This window comes from Gymnodraco acuticeps, unplaced genomic scaffold, assembly GCF_902827175.1.
Source record: "Gymnodraco acuticeps unplaced genomic scaffold, fGymAcu1.1, whole genome shotgun sequence".
In the NCBI taxonomy this organism is placed as follows: domain Eukaryota; kingdom Metazoa; phylum Chordata; class Actinopteri; order Perciformes; family Bathydraconidae; genus Gymnodraco; species Gymnodraco acuticeps.
The window spans coordinates 626435-633946 of record NW_022990235.1 but is presented as its reverse complement, the minus strand read 5'-3'; positions in this window follow the sequence as shown (position 1 = coordinate 633946).

Here is a 7512-nt window from a genome sequence, read left to right as displayed (position 1 = left end):
GTTTTTCGGCGGAAAAATCAGAAAATGAATGGGCGCTTTACACAGCTAGGAAGCAAACAAAATGCATCTTACATGGTGAATCGGCAATGCGTGATTATCTGAACAGTGACATTGATTCTAGTTGTGGCTCACTCTCTCGTGAGGACCCCATGCTCTTTGGGATACCAAGATGAGTTGTTCCTCCTCTAATCATCTGTGACAGCTCAGTTAGAGACGCTCAGATGACCAGATATTTTACTAGGAAAAACCAAGAGAAGTCTGCTTTAAACGTAGAAAGCTGCTCCAGACATTGTAGTCAAAGATGTCTGAGTATAATTTGATTATGTGGAAGAAAAAGAAAATGCCACTTTCATCTTATAAACACAGAGCCTGATCTGACATTGTGCACTTATAAAACAGAAGCTCTCACTACCTCTTTAGCTGAATCAAAAATCAAAACCATATTCAAAATCATTGTAAGGCAATGGGTTTGTTAAATAGTCACAAAACGATATTGTCGCAAAAGTTAGAAATAGTTTTAACAAATGACAACTGCTATCTCTAAATATGAGATATGTGATCCAATAGTTAGAAAGACATGTAAATGTTGATTGTTTGAGAACTTTTGGCACAATAGTGCGTCAGATACTATGAGTGAATGGTAGCCTACAAATTAAAGGGATTATAGGAATGAAGGCCTTCAACTTTAGGTGGACAGTTGGATGAGAAGGTGTATACCCTTCTCATATCAAAAGTTCAATATTATGTTACAGCCAGCATTCATTTGTTTACTATCAATGTCAAATATCATCTATACTGAAGCTAGTACCTCAAGGAAAACCCCCATGAACACTGCAAACATTAAATGGCCAAGATACCAAATGATCCAGATAACAATACAGGAGGCTATAGGAAATGTCTCGGACCTGATAACAAATTAAAAGACACAAAGTGACATTTTCATTTCTTATCTGTGGAACATTGAAATACCACATAAAAACCAACAGGGATCAAACATTAGTCCTGTACAGGACTAATGTTAACCACTCATGCAGCTTTCACACCAGCGCTTTTCCCTTTCTAGCTCCGAGCTAGAGCTTTTCTGGTTCAGCTCTGGTTTCCCTTCTGCTCCCGCTCTGTTCACACCGCCCAGAGCCCGACTGGGTGCTGCCGCTGCTGCATCATGACGTCACCGTTTACATCGCTGATTTGCTCCCCAACGGCGTTACGGCGCTCACAACAACAACAACTGCGTCGGGTCGATGATCGTGTTGCTTTTAATCACACGAAGCCAGATTAAATTAAATAACGACTTCTCCAACCTTATACTTTTCTCCAGAGTGCCGTGGTTCATTGTTTATTAATGTATTTCTGCGGCATTTACCGACCGCTGCAGTGTTGGCTGCTCTTCCACGGGAGTTTATTCTCCCGTTAGCTCCCGGTTAGCTCACACTGCAGCGGCCGCTCTAAAGTATTCACTGTCCAACTCACACAAGCAGCTGATACATATCCCCAGTTCCCCTGAATGTGTGTCAGTCTGAATTGACGCTGTTTGGCATCACAACGCTGTTATGAAAGTTTCTCTGGTATAAAATGGGTGATGTTAGCATAGTAACCGAAGCTAAACTGACTACTTGCTATTGCTATCCTATTGTGGCATAAACCGTTTTCTACAGGCACATTTTACCGGCGTATTTTTTATTATGATTCTACTTGTGATAGTCGGACACGACAACCTGTGCAGCCCATGTATTGATTCCATCCGATAGCTGCTACAATACAAAACAAAACGTCTGCCTCTCTCCACAATGATCAATAACAGTGAACGGATGGTCAAAGTAAGGTACAAATAAACAGAATCACACGAAGCCTGGTTAGTGTTGCCTGACTTTATAAAGTGTGTTTATAAGCACTACTGCTTGTAGGCAGGCATGACAGTCGACCCATGTTCAGGGGAGGTGGGTTTAGTTTCCTGCACGCCTCGACGTAAGAGAGACGTAAGCGACGCCACCTCTTAGCTCCGAAGCTCTTGCCTCTAGACCGACAATTTTTTGGAGCTGGAAGTGAACCGGATTCCGGAGCTAAAAGCCGGCGCCGCTGCGGTGTGAACAGGAAAAACCGGCGCTTTTCAGGCTCCAGCTCCGAGCCGGAGCTGAAAAAGCGCTGGTGTGAAAGGGGCATCAGTCACCCCAAACTCTTGAACGCATTAATGATTAAACTATGTTATGCTACTTACTTCTGACGGCCATCTCTACACCAAGTAATACATTTTAGATTATCACTGAAATAGCCGATCAAACTGCAAATGTACACCAAATGAGGTTTTAAGTTAGTTGTTTTAAGTTTATTTCTTTAAAAGGAACAGCATATGCGTAAAATTCTCAAGCTTGATTAGTCAGAATAATAGATCTTTTCAATCACAGGCGCCGTGTGACTTCTAGTCTGTGAGCTCTTTGTGATGCCCCGTGCTTTTTTAAGCATCTGTGTCCATCTTGAGCAGAGATAGACGTTATGGTTGCAGAGAGCACCTAATGGAAAGACAGGATTCAGTCACAGATGGGGGGTCAAGTGATCTCCCTTCTCTGCAAGGATCTTTCAGATGGTTGTGGGGAAACTAATTGCAATAGCATGCAAAATGGAGGCATTACTTTTATCTTCATTAACAAAGAGACTTTTTATTTTTTCTTAGATTTTTTCCCGCAGGATTTTTCTTGCAGCCCCTGATTAAAGCACAACTGATCTGTGTAAATTTAAAGGCATGTGGTTGCTTGAATCGGTAAACAAATCAGGTTGTGGGTGATACACAACCTATTTTATTAGACACTGACAGTAGGCTATTGTAAAATACTTATTTGAAATAGCTAATTCTGTTTCACCAATAATTATGTAGTAACAGTGGTAATTTACCAAAGCAAACTGTATTCAAAATGGTACTCTCGTTCCATTTTGAAACCTTTGCAGAGTATAAGGTCTATGCTGCATTTCAACCTGGACCATCATACACTCAAATGTTTTTGTTTCATCATTTTCATCTTGTACAACAAAACGTTTTAACTGTGAAACTCAAACTCTTGCAGGGCTCAAACACATCTTATTAAAATGGGGTTGCAAACTACTATTTCTATTAGGGTTTAACTACTTTACATTTTCTTTTGCACTGAAAAGACAACATTTAGCAAACAAATTCCATCACCATGTTTCAACAATGCTAGAAGGGGAACTCATTTTAGACAATTACATTTCCAAGGCCCAAAACAATTACTCATTATTCAGTTTTTGTAACTGGTGACCTGAACTTTTACAATGCAGGATTGTTAAGGATGGGAAACACAACTTTAATAGGATATTGTTTGAGAAAACACCCCCCATTGCGTTCAATCAAAGCAAAAAAACAACTATTCAACATCCACTGGAACTATGTAAAACTGAAAGAGACAAATATTGCAGTTCCTCTAATGGCCACTTTATGCTGGAGTCAATCTTCAGAGACCCTATAGAAATATAGCATAAATAAACATATGTAACCCTGCATGGTTCATATAACGGTGTTGGTTTCTATGGCTGCATTTTCATTTAGGCCTATCGCAACTAAACGGGGGTATTTTTCTTTAAATCACCGATTTAAAAATAGGCTATGCTTAATTCAAGGCGTGGCCACTTTGAGTGACAAGTACATTCCCACAGGTTGCTTGTCTCTGTACTGTACCGACGATGGTGTTGAAAATCAGGAGCCAATCAACACTCCGTATATTTGTTCAGGTGCCCCCCGGAAGGTAAACGAAAGGTTTTGACGACACACATCGCTCTTGCTGTAATAGCCAACCTTATTTATGAATGTAATTGTTTGTAAGTTTGACTGGAAACTGTTGGAGTCTGAATGATATTATTTGAACGGGAAGCTTTTGTATCGGACTTTAATTCACAATCACCTGGAAACAATGCGCAGCCCTTCAATGGCTTAAAGCGTTGGTTTAGTCTCTGTTTTTCAAGCTGTCCCTCGTTGGAGTTTCTTATCGATGGATTATTAATGCAACAATTGCGGAGCCGGACGGGCACTGGGTGTTGGAGGGGTTTGGCAAGCTACATATAACCTGCTCACCTGCACCACAGGAGGCCGAGAAGAGCACCGCTGAGAATTACGCTTTTGGAGCTGCAAACTGCGTGTCACACGAACACGTATAGCGCTGTCTTCGGTTTAGATGGCCGTCTATTAAGTTAAATAGGCATTGGCTGTGACATGTGAGTATGTGGTTGAATGAAGTGGATGAATATTAAACTCTGTAGTAAATTATTTGTTGCAATCTATTGAATGAGACTATTTAATATGGTGTGCGTTTCGGACAGTGGCTGTATACTGTGGCCAGCTTCAGTGAAATGCAAGTGACCCATGTGGAAGGTGGCAAATACTAGATAGCTTGATAAAGTTAGTAATGTAAAAAAAATCATCCACGTTGTATTGCAATTCAGTAAACCTCCTGGTGAAAAAAATTATCTTCATGGTTACATTCAAATGTGTGACGAAATAAGTAGTAGGCCTATGCATGTTAGGCCTAATGTATATATTGCCAAATGAGTAAAGGAGAGACATGAAACGTTCTTCAAGGCAAACATTATGTTAAATTATTAATTTATTGCCAATACAAAGCAGTGGGTGTCTCAAAAATAAAGGTATTTGTGAATTCAATATTGATGGTGGTAATTGGGATGATATGGATCCCAATGAGTTCATAAGTTACAACAGGAAAGCTGTACAGAAGGCCGCACTTGTTGCTTGTATGGCAGCTTTAAATGAGATGCATGTACTTGAGAAACAGATGCAACAAATTAGGAGAGATGAACAGATTGACTTGGAAACTGAGCTAGCTGCATACAATGCCAAGTTGGCCTTTTTCTTTTAGGTTTCAGATCATATACTTTATGGTTCAGATGTACAAGGTTTTTCTCATGCACCAATACATAGCCTGGTCTCTGGTTTATTATTATATAACACCAATTACCCCATGGCAAAAGAGTATAAGCAAAATGGAGAACAACACAGGAAAAGGATTGATCATTGTCACAGAGCAAGCAGCCAGCAAGGGTCACAAGACCAAAGCATATGCTTTATTCCTGCGTGGACGTGGTAATGTAATGGAAGAGCTTCATTACATGCAGGAGTTGGATATGCCCAGCAATTTTGAAATGGTTGTTTCTAAATTTCCATATAAACTCAGAGAATGAAAGCCATGAAGCCTCAAATAACCCGTCTCATTTCATTGACGTTGTTGCATTCCTTGAGAAGCATGTGTCCTCTCTCACTCAATCATAGAGACATTAAAGATGTATCACAGTTTGCGCAAAAGCTTCCAAGTTCCAGATACATAGTAACCCTTATTGATTCTATTGGAAATTAAACGACAAATGGCTCAAAGCTACAGTAGAGCATGGTCAGATTTTGACCACACACAGGTCACACACGCCGATGCAGCTTCTTGCTTCAATTACGTTGATGTATGTTGTTTTTTGTAAATCAGTTTGAAAAGCTGTTGAAGTTATAGTTCTACCGGAAAACAAAGCCTGAGTGATGTTTTAAGTTGTTTTCAATTGGGAAATAATGCCACATAAAATAATCAGTGCTTCAATTACCTCAACAGTGCAGCGTATGTTAAGCCTCTTCTATATGTACTAAGAAATCTGACAGGATCCAGCCTGCAAAATCTGTTATATTTTTTTCATCCCCTTTATCTATATATTTTGGGGAAACAGATTTTTTTTAAATAGTATTATTACTACTAGATCTGAACACTCTGAATTCCACCTTTTTGTGTAAAGCAAGTACAAAAGTAATCCATATACCCAAAACTATCTGATTGCAACTTAAATTGTATGACACTTCACTTGGCAAACTATTTTATTTTTAAAGCCCTACTAGTTTTTCTAAACAATCAATAGCCAGTGAAGGCCAACATGGTACAGCTAGTTAAAGGCATTCTTTTTTTAAAAATCAAATTCAGTCAACACATCACATTTTGATTTCTCATATGAAGGGTTGTGACCTGCTTCCTGTGCTGCTGCTCTTCACAGACCTCTGCTTATAGAGCTGAAGCGGCAGAGCCATACTGGTAGGTTGTGTGAGAGGACAAGTGGATTTGGCATGCACATCAGAGCGTGATACCCTAGCATTTTGGTCCTATCACATGCCACACACACTCTCTCACAAGTACAACAAGCACACAGAGCATTCTTGGTCGTGTAAAATGGATTGTAACACTGGCCACTGTAATGAAATGATGCCAGCAACCCACAGAATTCCTTTACAGACAAACTCTCTAAAGGTTTCATTGAACGCTCAGTGGCCATGTTGTTAAAGGATTAAAAGGAGGGTTTACAACTGTATTTCTTTAAACATTGGAAAATAATCTGTGTTTCCTCTTTTTACTGCAAAAACAGGGAATGGTAAGAGAGCCATACTTCATTTTCCTAATGTTACTTTTGGTGGACAAAGCATAAACGGGTTTACTTTTTACAAACTTCCAATTAGATTTATGCTTCATTTGATCAATGAAAAAAATGTTTCAATTAATAGAAACAGCCTTCTGGTTGTTTTCCATAAACCTTTGAAGGGATTTTGAGCGAAGAGACATATTTCATCGGGGACATATTCTTCCAAAAATGCTAGTTACCTGATTTAGTTTCAGTCATGTTTATGCCCGCTTCAGGGAAATCTGTTCATCTGTGATCCTTCACATTTAGGTGTAACCTGTTTATTGAACACCCAGTAGCAATGCATAGATTACCTCTTGTGTAACTGTAATGATGCCCCGCTCTTACGGAACTGACACTAAAACCACTAAACCGTCTTATCTTGGGGACATTGTAGGCGGCCATGACAAGTTCTACATCATTTAAAGTGTTGCATTATCTCAATGCGTATGTTCCGGTCGGAGGCGAAACATCAAAGACACGAGATCAGTGGTTGGCTATGACATGGTACCTTGTTTATGCACTACTCAGAGTAGCAGGCGCCGCGTTAAACTCTCACGACCAACGCCATACTCGTATAAACCAACGTTACTAAAACTGGTGTCGCAGCTAGAGTAGGATTTTGTGCAACAGTCAACCAGAGAAAGATGCATTTATTGGTTTTCTGTTGTGTTAAACAGAAGAAGACAGGTGAGCTCTGCTGTGGTGTGATAAGAGCCTCAGGACAACAGGTTTCTTAACACATTGTTAAGGGTGGATAAAGGAGCGCTGTTGCACCTCCTGAGACGCTGAGGAGACAGCAGCCATCATCATGGCTTTGTCATGTTGCCTTGTCTTTTTGTATTGTATTTGTCCCTGTTCCTGGCTTCAATGTGTGAGATCGCTCTGATTTAAATACTTCAGATTGTCTGTATTTGCGCAGTGGATTGTCCATCTTCTCTATTGTTTTCTACCTGTCTCTTAATGATCAAACTATTCTTTACCCCAAACTATCTATCTCCATAGTTTGTTGCCTTGGTGCCAAGTGAAGGTGTTATTGAGGGTACACAGAAGTCACACTATAATGAACAG